This window comes from Crocodylus porosus, unplaced genomic scaffold (assembly GCF_001723895.1).
Source record: "Crocodylus porosus isolate Cpor-Errol unplaced genomic scaffold, CroPor_comp1, whole genome shotgun sequence".
NCBI lineage: Eukaryota > Metazoa > Chordata > Crocodylia > Crocodylidae > Crocodylus > Crocodylus porosus.
The window spans coordinates 232,138,032-232,154,053 of record NW_017728886.1 but is presented as its reverse complement, the minus strand read 5'-3'; the positions used below and the strand labels follow the sequence as shown (position 1 = coordinate 232,154,053).

General features: G+C 42.5%; 1 long non-coding RNA gene across 3 annotated transcripts; it reads right to left on the bottom strand.

Moving 5' to 3' along the window:
• Positions 1-10,560: 10,560 nt before the first annotated feature.
• On the bottom strand, positions 10,561-14,593 carry LOC109305558. 3 transcript variants are annotated; one of them, XR_002099640.1, is made up of 3 exons: positions 14,450-14,593; positions 13,117-13,193; positions 10,561-11,876 (listed from the first exon to the last, which is right to left on the bottom strand). It is a non-coding gene; the product is annotated as an uncharacterized LOC109305558 (long non-coding RNA). The 3 variants fall into 3 exon arrangements; XR_002099642.1 differs by having other exon boundaries at positions 11,606-11,652; XR_002099641.1 differs by lacking the exon at positions 10,561-11,876 and adding an exon at positions 11,911-12,281.
• Between the last annotated feature and the right edge of the window lie 1,429 nt (positions 14,594-16,022).

Genomic DNA, 16,022 nt, shown 5'->3' with positions numbered 1-16,022 from the left:
GTTTGAGTACTTTTTATTATATGATCTTTGTAAATCAAAGCATATATATAAAAAAGTCACTTTACTTCAATTTTGGGTCCCCCTTTCCCCCATCCTATTTTTCCTTTACTTAAATTCTCTCTTCTTTTCCCCCCTATGAGTGAAATAAGTGAGGTATTCAGTCTTTAGCTCAGATAGTTGGCTGGAGCAGCCCCCTCCAAAGCTACTGCTAATTCATCTTCATGTATCATCTATCTGGGGTGCTGCTCCTACTATTGTGTGAATGATGCAATGTAAGCATTATCCTCCTTTTCAGACACTTAACACTTCACAGCTCTAGGGCAGACACCCTGAGTGACACAGGCTGCCCTGGAGTCTGGGAACTAGCAGTGGTTCTCAACAGCATGGCTCCAAGAAGGGCAGTTTTGTTGTTCTACCACCAACATACTCCCACCAGTCTAATTTGTGAATTCAAATAGCTAAGATGTTAGCACATACATTCAAGAAAACCAGACAGCGAGGAGTCAAGCCTCCCACCCTGATCTGCCTTCATGTTACATGAGGTCAATTATTTTAAACTATCAATTTTTCAGGAATGCTATTAATTTAACTGCTCTATAAACTGAGTTCTCAGCAATTACAAGGCACAACATTTCAAGCAGTAGTAATTCTTGATTTTCTCCTTTTTCTTCCCCTCTTCTTCCAAGTTAACAGTTTCCAGCTGTGTGTTCTTTGGATATGTTTCCACACCAGCTTTTTCCATAATACAGAGTCGGCCTGCTTCCAAGTCCCAGATGTTCTATTTATTTACTCTGAAGCATCTGGGCCCCGACATGGTCCTGTCACTGCAACGTGGCAAACTTGTGAAAAATCAGACTGGCAGCCAGTTAACAAGCAGTACTAGACTAGCAGGCAGTGAGAACATTTCAAAAGAGAAAGGAAAAGGGGAGGAGGAGGTAGAAATGAGGAGGGAGCAGATTTCATGTTTTCCTACACTGTTCTTACTAAAGTTACAGATGACTAGTGACATTAAAATTGGAAACTGGGGATTTCACTCTTTTGTAAATAGAGCCATAAAGATAGTAAAGCATCTAGAAACAGATTGGTAGGGCTGCTGTAAGTTAAACATCCACTCCCAGATCCTCCATGCTGGATTCACTGAAAAAGCCAGATGCATTGTCATTTCATGCTGCTACATGATGCTAGACATCTTATGTAAGCTTATGCATTTTTAAAGACCCTTGAAATGATTGGAATCAATTGAGAATGGTGTGTTAACCTTGCCTCTGAATTTCCCTACTTTGGTTGGTTTGAGACATGCCCTTTGGGAGGAGTGTTTTCCTCTACCGCTAAGTACAGACAGTCAAAAATCCTGTGGCTGAAACAATTCAATCTTTGCAGGTTAGTCTCAGTTTAGTAGATTGAACCAATAAGCAAGTGAACAGACATTCACTTTTGATTTTGGAAATGCAGCCATATGCCTGCAGTGGCCAGGCCAGAAGCCATGGGGCAGTAAAGCACACCTCCCTGCTCAGCTGGAGCAGACAGCTTGGGAAAAAGCTAGCCCACCCACCCTGCTATGGGGGCTTGTAGGGGAGGTGCCAGGCATCCTGGGATGCTGGAGGACTGTGAGTTAACTTGAATTTGGAAGGGATCTGGAACTAATTCAATAAAACAATTTAACCTAAACCAGTTAAATCTGATACTACATCCATTCAGGTTTTTCTTAAACCAGTTTTGGTCATTTTGAAAGCAGCTTATGTGCACTGAACTTTTGTTGTGTTACAGATTTGAACCAGTTTCCAATTACTTATACTGGTTTATGCATAATTTCTGTCCCTAGCCTAAATCTTTATGTATCACCAAATATTCCCTTCACTATCAGTCTTACAACTTCCTTGTTTTACCTTAAAATGTAAAAGGCAAACACTTTCTAACATGAAAATGTCAAGATTATAACTGCAATCAGGATGAACTAATGGCAACATTTCTGCTACAGCTTGGAACTTTGGCTGATACTGACCATGACTTTAAAGCCAACATCTGAAATTGCTTTAAGATTACCAAGCTTTAAGTTTATTCTTTATTTGGCCCCAGACACACTGAGGTTTAAGCAGGTGTCAGTAATTGCTTTAAAACATGGATTCTGTCTCACAGATGTTGAAGGCTGAGAAATCAAATACTTATTAAAACCAGCATGGGAGAAACAAACTATTTGTAAAACAAAATTTTGCATCTTGTGAGATTAACCTTAAAAGTATCTGAGCAATGAGCACATAAAAAATGCAAGTACTTATGGCCATGCCCTAGTCAGTAATATCTATGAACTAAACTACAGGACACAGACATACCTCCTGGCCTGGAACAGAGTACAAGACTCCTCCCTCTTGCTGCATATAGCGGGGTTTCACATGACAGTGTATTTAAGACAGTGTGGCAGGGGGAAAATAGCATTTTCTTTATTTCTCTTCAGGTATTTTCCTATCTAAGTGGCAATCAGGAAATTGTGGGGGGGAGAAGAGGGAGGAATGGTCCCAATATAAGGAGCAGTTGAAATGTCCCAAATATCACTGAAATATAAAATAGGGAGTTTACAGTTAATTTACAACCAGGCACACTCATGTCTCTGTTCCTCCTCCTTGTGAGGAAGGTGCTATGTTCAGACAGCAAGGGGGCTCTTACACTCATCTAAGCACTTTTAAAAGGGCGTGGAAGGAGTTTTCCATCTTCTAGAAGTCTGTTTCAACCAGTTTGCCCAAGGTTTTTTACAGTCTAATGATGCCACCTCTAGATGTGACAAATTAATAGATTGACTAGAACCTTCACATAACAAATTACCTTACTGAAATGCTTTAGCCGCAATAGGATCTGTGCCTTTCCTGCATTAATCTATGCCCTAAGACCTGCACAACAATTATTTTCCATGGTCACAAATTATTTTATGAATTAAACACAGCCTTACTCATTTCTAAGAGACATGCTATATGTTTTGTAAAGCAATCTATCAGACTGTCTATTCAACACCAGTGGGAAATGCAACTAGCACTTATGGGATTGCTTACGCTTGGCTTTCTGATGTTCACGAACAATAAGCCATTAGTTTTGCCATTCACTCTGAATCTGCTACATTGCTGAAATAAAATGCCACAGCAACCTACAAATTATATACACAAACACATGTGTTGGGATCTTAAATCTTAAAAACTGAACAATGTTCAGCAAAATTTCAGGCTCCTCAGCCAGCCTATTCATCTGGTCTCAGCTGAAAGGCAGCCCTCCTTTGCTATCTATTTTCTCTTGGTCAAGAAAGAGTTAAGCCAAAAAGTTAAGAAAAAATTAGTACTAATCAGTGTCATTTCTCTGAATAATATAAAAAAGAATAAATACTCTACTTCTAAAATGTAAAGGGCAGCAAATAATTATTTAGAGAAAGACAACACTTACTAACAACAGTAAAGTAGCAGAACTTTTAAAGTGCTGGTATCAGGATCCGGATCTTCACCTCCACATCGTCCAAGTCATTGAGTTTGGTGCCAAGGACGTGTCAGAAACCAGGGAAACTCCCTTCTTGAACCTAAACCCAGAGGACAACAACCAGGTGTTATTTTATCTTCTGGTTCAAACAAATGACCCCAGGCTCTTAAATTCAATCTTACATGATATTGACTACCCACAGATTAACATTTATCGTGTGCTTAAGTGTTTTCCTGGTTAAAGTGCAGATGTCTTCACAGACAGTGCACAGACATGCATACACACTGTTTAACATATATCTCTTGCACTTCGGGCCTGAGGGGAGAGAAAGTCCATGCAAGATCTCTGAACCGCAGGACAGTATCATAATGTGTTCTGTTATCTGACTGCTTCCATGTGCACACTTGGAAAATCACTACCCACTGCATCATCATAACTAACAGAAATGATATAAAATTGCAAAGCATCCCCTAAGATGTTAAGCTGGCTTAGAACTGTGTATATATGTTCTAGTAATTTTATCATCTCTTGATCTCATCATTCTCCTACATCCAAAACACATTATTTTGATTTTTATTACTGTAAGCCTCATTGTTTTAGTCTCTGGGCTTGTTTCAAGTTGGGATATGATGCGGTTGAAATAAATCAGGATTCAAGGTCCCCACTAGTAGAACATCTGCCTGGAGGTACAGTGCAAGGGTCTAAGGTGTCTATAATTCCTACAATCCCTGGAAGCGTGAAGCTGGCGTGTACCACCAAAAGCTGTCATTGTTCACTGAAGCAGGGTGGGTTATCACAACGCTGAGGGAAAATTCCAATGATTCCCTATGTAGGCTTCACAAATTAGGGTTCCAGTCAAGCCCTAGATGCAATAAAAACTGTCGTCTCTTCATAGACCTCCTGCTTGCTCTCACCTAGAGATGAACTCTGTCCTTGGGCTAAGGACAGAAATTACACATAAGCTGGTATAAGTGATCAGCAGGTTTTCTCGGTTTAAAAATTGCAAATTCTCTGATAAAAAATGCAAATTCTCTGATTTAAAAAACTGCAAATCCACATTTTTCTGTGATTAAAATGAAACATCACTAGTGTGTGTGTGTGTAGTGGTGTTTCATTTTAGTCATGGCAAAATGTGCAAGTAAAATGAGATGCCACTATATATATATAGGTATCAGTTGAACACAATGTTTTATTGATATAGTTACAATTTTTAAGCAGTTTGGAAGCTTACTAGTGCCTCAGTCATTATAATAAAATAAATTCTAAATACCAATATATTTTGGTGCTTGATTTTAGATTTTCATCTTGGAAAATTAGAGCTCCCCCTGCCCCCTTCATTCACCAGGACATGGGCCCAGCTGTGGTTGCCCCCGCCACATACACTGCTTCGTGGCACTAAGCAGTGCCCCTCATTCTCAACCTGCAGCCCCTCAGCCCTGCTGGTGGCCATCACTCCCCACCCATAGCCCACCCCAACCTACTTGTGTCTCTCACTCCCCACCCACAGCCCCTCAGCCATGCCAGTGCTCCTCACTCCCCAATCACAGCCCCCCACTCACAGCCCTGCCAGAGAGGGGCCTCAGCTGCCAGGGCTATGGGGCCAGGAACCCAGATCTGTAGCCCCCTGCTGCCCACAGCAGCACCCGAACCCTGGCTGCCACCCATGGGAGGCAGCAGCTGCTGCAGTGGAGCACAGAGCCTGGCTCCCCCTCCCACACAGGTAGCACAGCTAGAGCAGAGCCTGTGGCATGGGGGCAGACGAGGGATGCCCACTGCAGGCTTACAGCTCCCCACCCTGCTACCGTCCCCCCCCGCCCCTCCCTCCAGGCCTCTGTAAGCCAGTGGGTGGGACCTGGCATGGCAGGGTAGAACAGGACTAAATAGGAAAGCTCGTTGCCTTCACTGGGAGCTCCACATCACCATGGCAAGACATCCCCTGCCCACCTGGCAGCAGCAAAGGACACAATTCCACGCTACCACCCCCACAGTTGCCGGGTGAGCAGGGGGTGAGTCGCCATGATGGCACAGGGCTTGCAGCTGCAGTACTGAGCTTACTTACCCCAGTCTGCCCTGCTATGCTGGGTCCTGCTGCTGGGTGGGAGGGGCGGAAGAGGAGCCAGAGCCTGCAGCAGGCAGTCTACCCTCCTCATGCACAAATCTGGGGGCCATATGGCCCCCCCATATCCCCTCCAAGAGTGCACGCAGCAGTGAGCCCCCACTTCCCCAGCCCCTTGCAGACCGCAACTCTACCAGCCTGCAAGGAGAACCCCACTGTTTCCTACATTTTTCTCCTTTAAAGGAAAAAAGCCTGTTTTTCCTCCTTAAAATGAGAAAATCCAGGTCTTACTGCATTTTTCCATAATACACAGAAAACCCAGATCCCTGGTAATCAGAAACCAGTTCAAATATGAATACAGCAAAAATTCAGTGCACGTAAACCACTTTCAAAATGACCAAAACTGGTTTAAGGTAAAATGAGGTGGATATAGTATCAGAATAACTGATTTAGGTTAAATCAGTTTACTGAGCTTCTGTCCCAGATTCCCTCCAGATTCAAGTTAACTCACAGTCCCCCCAGAATCCCAGATGCTTTGCAATGCCCCTACAAACTCCCCATCACAGGGTGGGGAGCTAGCCTTGGCTCAAGGTGTCTGCTCCAGCTGAGTAAGGAGGTGTGCTCTAGTGCCTCCTGGCTTCTGGGCCACTGCAGGTATGTGGTGCCATTTCTGGAATCAAAAGTGAATGTCTGTTCACTGGCTTATTGGTTCAAACTATGCAGCTTAGACTAACCTGCGAACATTGAATTGATTCAGGCTTGGGCTTTTTGACTGTCTGTACTTACCCTTGGCATCAGCAATGCTTTGACTGGCATAGTGATGCACAATTTACTGCCTATTCAGCACATCATATTGGAGACACTTCCGTGAGCTTCTCTTTGATGGGTATATCTTTAGACACTCAAGGATCCTGTCATCCTTTCAGGAGATAGAAAATCAGCATGCTTGCTGCTGTGGACCTTAGAGTACAGCATTTACTACTCCTTCTTGACTTTGCAACTCTCTTCTCAATTTGAAATTGATTCAGTGATTCAAATCGTTGTCCTGAATTGATTCAACCAAATCTGATTCAGAGATTCATCTGTTGCCGAATCTCCAAATCACCCAGGCCCATTCTCCTGAGCCCGGTAATGGCTGCCCTGCCCACCTCAGCTCCTGGCACTTGTAAAAAAAAAAAAGCCATGACTCAGCGGGTGCTGCCAGGTGGTGAGGGGGCGATTCCTAATACCTGCCACTGCTTCACACTGCATAGGGGGCTCTGCATGAGCCCCCAGAGCCTCCAGAGTCCCCCATCCAAGCCCCGCCATGGCTGCCCTGCCTGCTGTAATGCCGGCCCTTTAAGAACCCCCCCCCCCCCAAAAAAAACAAACCCTAGACTCTCTGTTCCTGCTGGTGAGGGGTGATCCCCACTGCCTCCCACCACATAACGGTCTCTGAGCAAGCCCCCTGAAGCCCTGAGGCCACTTCAGGAGCTGGTGAGCCCTGGGGCTTTTCTCCATTTTTTTTTCTTAAAGGGCTGGAGCTGGCTTGGGCAGGGCAGTCGTGGGGAGGGGGCTGGAGGAATGAGGGGAGCATCAGGGGGCTCATTCAGAGCCTCCCATGCAGCATGGGGCAGCGGGGGGCAGCATGGATTGCCCCCTCACACCTGGCAGCACCCAGTGAGCACCAGGGCTTTTTTTAAAAACAGGAGTTGGGGTGGGCAGGGACCTATGGGGGAGAGGGCAGGGGTTGTGGGGGTAGGGGAGCAGGCAGGGGCTGGCAGGAGTCTCCCCATGGTCATCTTCGCCCTCCCCCAGCTGCCCCTCCCCCATCCCTAGTACTTAACAGAGTCGGCTGCAGCTCCCTGCTGCAGCCACCGGGGACTGCCCAAATCATCAAAGCTCTCCAAATCCTTTCCAGGGATTCGAAGAGCTTTGAATCAATTCAGACCTTTTAGTTGGTCCCCTGATTCGATTTGGATTTGGAGATTCAGCCACCGAATTGGGCCGAATCTCTTTTGAATCAAATCACCACCTGAAGCTTATCACAGTATTTACCACACTCCAGCAAACTCAATTAACCAAGTCTGCTCTGATGTGATGTAATTACAGCACATTGGAGCAACCTTGATGCATGCGTATAGGCACCCATAAAGGTTTGTGAAGTAACTGGGCATATACAAAGCCACTGCAAACAGCTGCACAGGACTGCAGAGGTGTTCCAGTTGCTTGCTATGGTTTTTGTGTCAAAGAGCACTGCTTCTCCAGTCAGCTTTGAGAGATCACTGATGTGCTCTGGTAGAGTGGAGAAAGGTAGAGTTACCTTGAGGTAAAAGCTGCAGCAAACAGCTGAAAGCCCCATCCTTAATTCAGCAACCCACTGCCACTTAAATGGGATACAAACCTGGTTATTTGTTCAATAATGTGATTATTGTACTGCTACGTAGACTCACCTCCTGTCCCCTGCGCTTCTACAGAGAGCATTCCATGCACAAAAGATAATGGTATTATTGTAAACCATATAAACTTTTCCATACATCAGTGACCTTGTCAAGAAAAAAAAGTGTTGTAGAATTTTGGGATACAATGTTTTAAAAGAGATTAAATAATTCTGATAAATTTCTTAGGATATTTTTCTTGGTCTGATAAAGTTTTGGTATAATATATATGATCTATTTCTATAGTACTTTTTGTAAAACAGCTATACAATGAGAACCGTCTCTTGTATGGCATCAGCTATCAACTTGCAAATGAACCACTGTCTGATATTATTGCTCAATGTACAGATTCTATCTACCCTGGGAATTTGTAAAGATTGCAGCTTTTGATTAAGAGCTGCCCTGTTAGTTGGACACTGCATTCTCACAGGGGGCTGTCCAAAATGTTCATCTTATAGTGTTATTTTGAAGAATCCATATCCAGATTGCAGCCTGTTCAGCTTGACCCATGCTTCTCTGTAAAGGTCATACCTAATGCGGGACTCGTTTGGTGTTGGTATAAAATGTTGTTGAAATAGATTTGACCTTTCCCAGTGGTTGTCCCACTCCATTGCTGCCCATAGGTTTGGTTCAGTATCCCCATCTCTTCCAGGAGCATATGGGCTTCATGTACAAAACACAAAGCAGGGTACAAACTGTGAAGAATGGAGTCCCCCAGATGTCAGTGTTAGCACCAACACTTTTCAATGTAATACCTAGGATGTCCCACATACAACATCTAAGGGATACATGTATGCTGATGATGTTGTCATAGTAGTGCAAGGAATAGACATGAACAGAACTAGAAAAGCCACTGAATACTGACATGGAACTCATCACTGACTATCTCCAGAAGTAGTGCTTAAAATTGAGCATCATCACTTCATAAAGTTATCATAATTTATTAATCCGTATCATCATTCTTCCACCTGGACAATCATTGTGGAAAGTGCACACTGAATATCAGAGTAGACAACCACATCCTTCCCCTTTAGCATAACCCAACCTACTTAGGAGTTGCATTAGACCATTCCCTCACCTATAAACATTCAGAGGTCAGCAATAAAGTCTCTGCACAGGTAGCTGCTGGCATGACATAGGGTGCCAATTTCAAAGTGACCAGAACCACTGCACTTGCCATGGTATATGCCCCAGCAGAATACTGTTCTCCTGTATGGTACAGAAGCTGTTACACTAAAAAGCTCAGCATTGAACTGAACACTGTGCTACATACACACAGATGCACTCTTGGGCATTAGACCAAACGATATAAGAAGACAGACCCTAACATCTTTACTGGCAACAGAGTCAAAAGATGATGAAAATCATCTGCTCCATCAACTGTTAATTGAAAACGCGAACAGATGGAGGCTTAAGAGGCTCAAAAGTTCTAAATAAGAACTCATTCTATTTGTTTTGCTACACAACATTCAGGGCCAAATTTATCCCTGGTGTAAATCCATTGACTTAGGTGGTATTATAACAGGACAAATTTGGTTAGAGAATTAGAAAAGTTTTATTTTTGGTAGGGTTGGAATCACTAGTTTCCAATGTTTCTAGAAACTGAGGATGGTGTCAGGAGTTACATGATGATCTATCCTGTTTTTTCGGTGTCTCTAAGTTCTTCAGTGGGAAAACAAATTGTTGTGAAGTCTTGGGCAAAAATAAAGCATAATACACAGAGCCCATGACATATTCTGGGTTTACCAGTATAATTTACACTAATAAAAATCCTGGCTTCCATAACCACTGATTATAGCTTCACCAGAATGGGAACAGAACCGTGGGTACTAATAATCCTTGGTGTCAATAAGGCTGATGAAGCCATAAAATTTGGCTATGTATGACAAAAGAGCAGTGGGTAACAAAAGGCTAACAGAACTCAAACCAAGGATCCACTGGTTTTGTTAGGACTCAAAGATGTAGAAAACACCTGGTTCAGTGGAAATATACTTGGATTTGCTGTATTTGATATAAGAAACAACACACAGTTTGGATTCAGGAGGTGTTAGAAAAAGTTATCCATAGCAGATAGAATTTATTGATACTAGGTATTAACTTTGCATAATTGATTCCAGTTGATGATCACCAACCCACCAAAGATGTTCCTATTTCACCTAATCTAGCTGCTGTTACTTCATCAGCCTTATTGACACCAAGGATTATTAGTACCCACGGTTCTGTTCCCATTCTGGTGAAGCTATAATCAGTGGTTATGGAAGCCAGGATTTTTATTAGTGTAAATTATACTGGTAAACCCAGAATATTTCTTTTGTCAGAATAAGAAATGAAGGATTTAGAAAGTCAGTGTCATTACAGTGCAAGCGAAAAAGAAGCTTACATTATTCTTGTTATAGACCGGAGTTTAAGAACATCCAGATTACAGCTGATATTATTCTGAGTTTGGAACTGAATAGCTGCTATGTTAAATTCCTAAAATTCTTATTATTTTTAAGTTCTTATGGTATTATAGTTTAAAATGAAAAATTGTGGAAGAAAATTGCATTTTTGTTCCTGCAAGAAGTTTTCATTTCAGTTCAAGTACTGCATTTGTTTTGGGGGTTTTTGGGGGGGGGAAGGGAGGGTTAAAAAATGTTTAAACCATTATAAATCCAAACAAAAACTACTACTACTACTCCTATTATTGTTTTGCTTCTAAATGTTGATCACAAATGAAAACATGAGTTATGAAATTTCCCATCGAAAAAATTGCAGTTTTTCTGCTGAACTGATATTTTCCTAGTTTAAAAAATCTGTTTTGATAAAACCTATATTTTGGGTGGGAAAAGTTGCGCATGAAAAATTCAAGCTGGCTCTATTTGAAACCCACACTTGATGCAGATAAACCCCAAGTAAACCATGCAAGACAGGGTGGGCAGTATCAGACTGAGGCCTGCAGGGAGAAGAGAGAAGATAGGCCTCCAAAAAACAGGGATGTAGACATTCAGTTAGATTGCCCAAGAGTGGTGCTGAAAAATCTTCTCTGTTATTCATATGAAAGCTGGTCTTTTAAAACTCTGCACAGCTGTACCACTGACCCCTTTGCTTTCCCTTGCAGGGGGTTCTACAATTGTTTGTCTCTCTACAAAACCAGCAGCCACTTCCTTTTAATGATTCTGGCATTGACAAAAAACATCTCCGAATGCATTGCCAGGACAGGGGGTAGGGAAAGGCTACCTCTGCCCTACTAAAATGGGAAGCTTCCAGTGCATATCTACTCATCCCGATACATCCCCTAGGTTGTTGGGGAAGTGGGTAGAATATCAACTGCAAGGTCTACCTTCTCAGAGCTAAACAGGATTAGGATTTTCCCCTCCCATAAATAGACACCATAAAGCTCTAGGGGCTTGCGGAGGATTTTCCATTGAGGGAGGCCCTTATAGAACCGAGGATCTTCCAGACTTCAAAAGATCACTGGTACAATCCATTTAGTTTAGGGCCAAAACAGTCTCTTCCTCCCCTGTCATCCCTTTGCCAGCCCCAAGCATTTGCCACGCATGAATCCAGCCCCCAAATCTATGAGATTTGCTTTTAAGGAAGTAATGAATTTTGGCTTCTTTTTATTTGTGTTCTGATTTTTGAGGCTCAGACCCATTTTCAGTCTTTCCTCTGCAACCATAAGAGCTACAAACTTACATTTTTTTCAATGAAACCTAAGGTTCTCAGAAAATCAGTTGACTCCAGCAGCTGGGGATTTAAGAAACATAATAAGTATTGTAAGACTCATGGCAAAATGCCAAGGGCAAGCAACACTACTTTCCTACTGGCAGCAATTGCAACTCATTTTCAGACACCACAAATCAATGCTGGCACCATATGATGGAGGCAGCTGTTGTCTTTTGGGCAAAGGGGCAGCTGCAGGAGGGCTCCCAGGGACCAGAGAAGTCTGAGAGGGCTGTATCTGTGTAAGACTGAAGGAGACAAGTTAAATTAATTGTTTAAGCTGTTGCTAGAAGACTTCCAGGAGATTTCTTGATACCCTGTAGGTTAGTTCAACCCTGGATTTGTTATTGTCTAATATGAGGGTGGTCCAGAGAAAGGAAAGATTACACTGAAAATAATAGCAACCCTGATTTATTAAAGTGATACAAGTTAATTGGGTGCAGCACTGCTATTCAGGGATTCCAAATGTCACACATCTCATGTGACAGACAAGCATTTGGCAGGTTGGTCAGGCATCCCCGCATCTCAGCTGGATTCTCTTGCCCCCTGAGGAAAGCTGCCAGCATTTCCCTGCAGTTCTATGTTTGGCATCTAGGCATATGCTGAGCAGGAGTCCCGCCTGAAAGGAAGGGGCTGGAAGCAATGGCAAGAGCCTAAGCAAGTGGAAAGTAGAGAAGCAGCAGTGTAAACAAACAAGGTGAAGGGCCCAATATTGGCCTTGAGCTCTTCCTTTCTCTATCTCTCCTCCACGGCACCTTCTGCTCTCCTCCGTGGCTCCTTCTGCTCCCATGGACATCACTACATTCCAAGATTTGCAGCACCAAAAGCTTAGCTCATTTAGCTACTCAGTTTCTCACCTGGACACCTGGAGCCTTCACAGCTGCCAAGTTGGGTGTGTGCTGCAAATAGCCTCAGCCATGTGTCAGTAGAGGACAGGGCACGCTGCCCAGAAGATTACATTTACAGATGTATGTATATTGTTTGCAAACATCCAAGTTAACTAAATAACTCATATTGAATGTCATACATGGAGTGGCACAAACCTCGTCATAGAGTTACTAGTATAAAAGCATTTACTGTTATGTTATCATTTTTAAATGACGTATTTTCTTAGTCTTAATGAAAACCTACTTATTAAAAATAGGATTCAGAAAAAAATAAAGGAATAGGTTCCCTTCCCAGAGAAACTAAATACAATAAGAACATGAATAAATTAAGAAATATACTTATTTCTTCAGGAACGAAAGCATTTTAGGCAATGTTCTACTTCATATTGGTTCAGATGGAAGCTTTACATTCTCACTTGACAATGTTCTGTCCTCCTACAATATATTAAATGATCACCTTGCATAGAAAAAACCCTTTCTTGAGAAAAATAATGATGATTGCTTTTGGGAAAGAAAGCAGGGTAGTTATGCACCTTTATATACTAACTTTTGGGGAAATCAACAGGGACATTTGAAGAAATTCTAACCAGATTACACTCACCTGGTCCAAACGTAGCATCATGTGATGGGATGCAAGCGAGTTATGGTAGGTTTTTCAGCCTTGCTGCAAGTCACCTCCTGAAAAAATACCAGAAATCTTGAGAGGATCAAATCCAGAAATGAATGCTAAAGGGAAAGAAGGCACCAGTTTGAACTTAATGTACTGTGTGTAAGTTATCAAATGATTCTGCTTTGGTTCTACTTTGAATGGGGGTTGGACTAAATGACCTTCTGAGGTCCCTTCCAACCCTAATTTTCTATGATTCTGTGATCCAGTGCTGCAGCAGAGTACAATCTGCAAATTAGAGGGGCAGGCATACAATTATGAAGTGCAAATTTAGGAATGTTGGTCATTTTACATGTGCTCTGGAGGTGGAGCACTTAATTAGAGCAGCTCTCAGGAGCTGCTCTAATTAATGCACCTGTATCATCTTGTGCATTCAGCATCCCATGCTGCAAAATGGTGGTGGGGCACTTTAACTAAAGCTCTTTGGGTGAGATGTAGTTAAAGTGCCCCTGCCACCGTTTTGAAATGAATACACGAGACGTGAAGCGAGGCTGGTAGAGCATGCTAATTAGTATGCTCCAGCAGACTTGAGTAATTGAGTTTGCTCTAACAAGCTGTAATTACAGCACATTGGAGCAGGCGTCTCACACATCTACAGGCACCTGGTATGTTTAAGACAGAAGCTATCAATGTCAATTGCCAACATCTGGCAGAAAAGAAGTTGAAGATATTTTCAGTTATTTACAAATTAGTAGAAGAGACAAAATGTAACTTGAATTAATTTCTTCCTCATACCTACAGAATGCAATGGAAAGAATTTGGCTTGCCCTACATACGGATTTCTATATCTTATGACAGGCTTCCTGTTCAGTCCCTACAAGCCTTATACTTAGGACTTCATTAACTGTGGGACATAGTGTGGAAGGAAGGAGGTTGGGTTGTAATAAAAAACCAAGACATTGATAGTCCTTCACTTGCTTGGTCAGCAGAACCTTGACACCAGAGTGAAGTCTGTGTTCAAGTATTCTAATTTGCAAAACACCCGTATTTGCTGAAACAAAAATAGAAACCTATTTTCTTTTTTCAGAAGGAAAACATGCCAGTTGGAAATCTATCACTTTGGCTAGGGACATTGATTACACATAAACCTGTAAAAGCGATCAGAAACCAGTACAAATCTGTAACACAACAGACATTCAGTGCACATAAACCACTTTCAAAATGGCCAAACCCAGTTTAGGATAGATCTGGATGGATGTAGTATCAGACTTAACTGATTTAGATCTCCTGCAGAGTTAACTCACAGTCCTCCAGAATCCCAGGATACCTTGCAGCTCCCCAGCAAATTCCCCCTCACACAGTGGGCGAGCTAGCCTTGGCCCAAGGTGTTTGCTCCAAGCTGTCTGCTGAGCAGGAAGATGCTTCAACACCCCCAACCTTTGGCCTGGGCCACTGTAGGCATGTGACTGGATTTCTGAAATCAAAAATGAATCACTTGCTCATCGGTTCAATCTATGCAGCTTAAAACCTGCAAAGATTGGATTGTTTCAGCCTCAGGCTTTTGACTGTCAACTATTTGCATTTAGACATTATGATTGAAAACTGGGTTTCCTTTCCCCCCTTCAAAATTTGCCAACACACTCCTGCTAATTTTTCTGTTTTATCACTATTTCTGCTGTTTTGCCTATAGCTTGGCAAAATTTATTTATGTCCATTGAGTTTGATGGACTCACACCAGGAATGAATCTGGCCTCCCAATTTCTGGAGCTTTGGAATCAATAATTTCAATTGTGAACCACTAAGGGTAAAAACAGATGTTGGGTTTACCCCCCGGTTTGATTGTCCCAGACTTTGACACCTATCAAAAGAGCCTTGGGACAGGCATTTACACATGCAGCTTGAGCTCAAAGGAAATTCAGGTTGGATATTAGGAAAAACTTTCTCACTATGAGGGTTGTGAAGCACTGGAACAGGCTACCCAAAGAGGTTGTGGAATCTCTGTTCTTGGAGATTTTTAAGACCTGGCTAGACAAAGCCTTGACTGGGATGATATAGTTGGGGATAGGGTGCTGGACTAGGCCTCCTGAGGTCCCTTCCAACCCTAATTTACTATGATTTTACAAATGACAGTAAACTCAAATTAGGCATGATTGTCGTGGATAAAAGTGTTGTCTTTGATACTTCACAGGTACTTAAAGTTGGACAATGGGTTTATACATGTTAGATCCTAGAATAAGCGTCCTTGTGCTGAGAGAAATTGATGTCTGTTTTTAGGCTATGGTAGGAACAAACATTGCGTTTGTCCCGGATAAGTTGTGCCTATATCTTTCCTGGAACAAAAATATCCTGGGATTAATGTGTTCACATAGAGCACTTCTAATCAGGGTTTAGTGAGTGGCTGAATATGGTTTCCCTTTTCTGCCATTGATTAAATGATGCAGTACTGGGATAACTGTACAGGCATACTTTGCAATATCCTGAAATAAACTGTTACTACCTTTTATCTGGGAATTTTTTTTAGGATTTATCCTGGGACAACAGACATGGATGTCTGTACAATCACTTTATCCCAGAATAAATAGTTTATAGCAGGGGTGGGCAATTATTTCAGTTGGAGGGCTCCTTAACAACTTTTGGTGCACTGTCAGGGGCCACATGGGTAGCCCTGTCCCTTCACAGATACCCTGCTCCCTGATTGCCATTTTGGGACTGGAAATTCCACCCCAACCCCTGACCTTTGTCACCAGAAGTCCCTCGTCTTGTCCCTAGAAGTACTCCTTTTGGGTGGTCTGCCTCCTTGTAACTGGAAAAGAAACAAATCATATACTAAAAAGTCAAATGTCTAGTGTAACATATTTTAATTTTATTAAAAAAATGTCCTGATTTACTTGTGTTTGGAT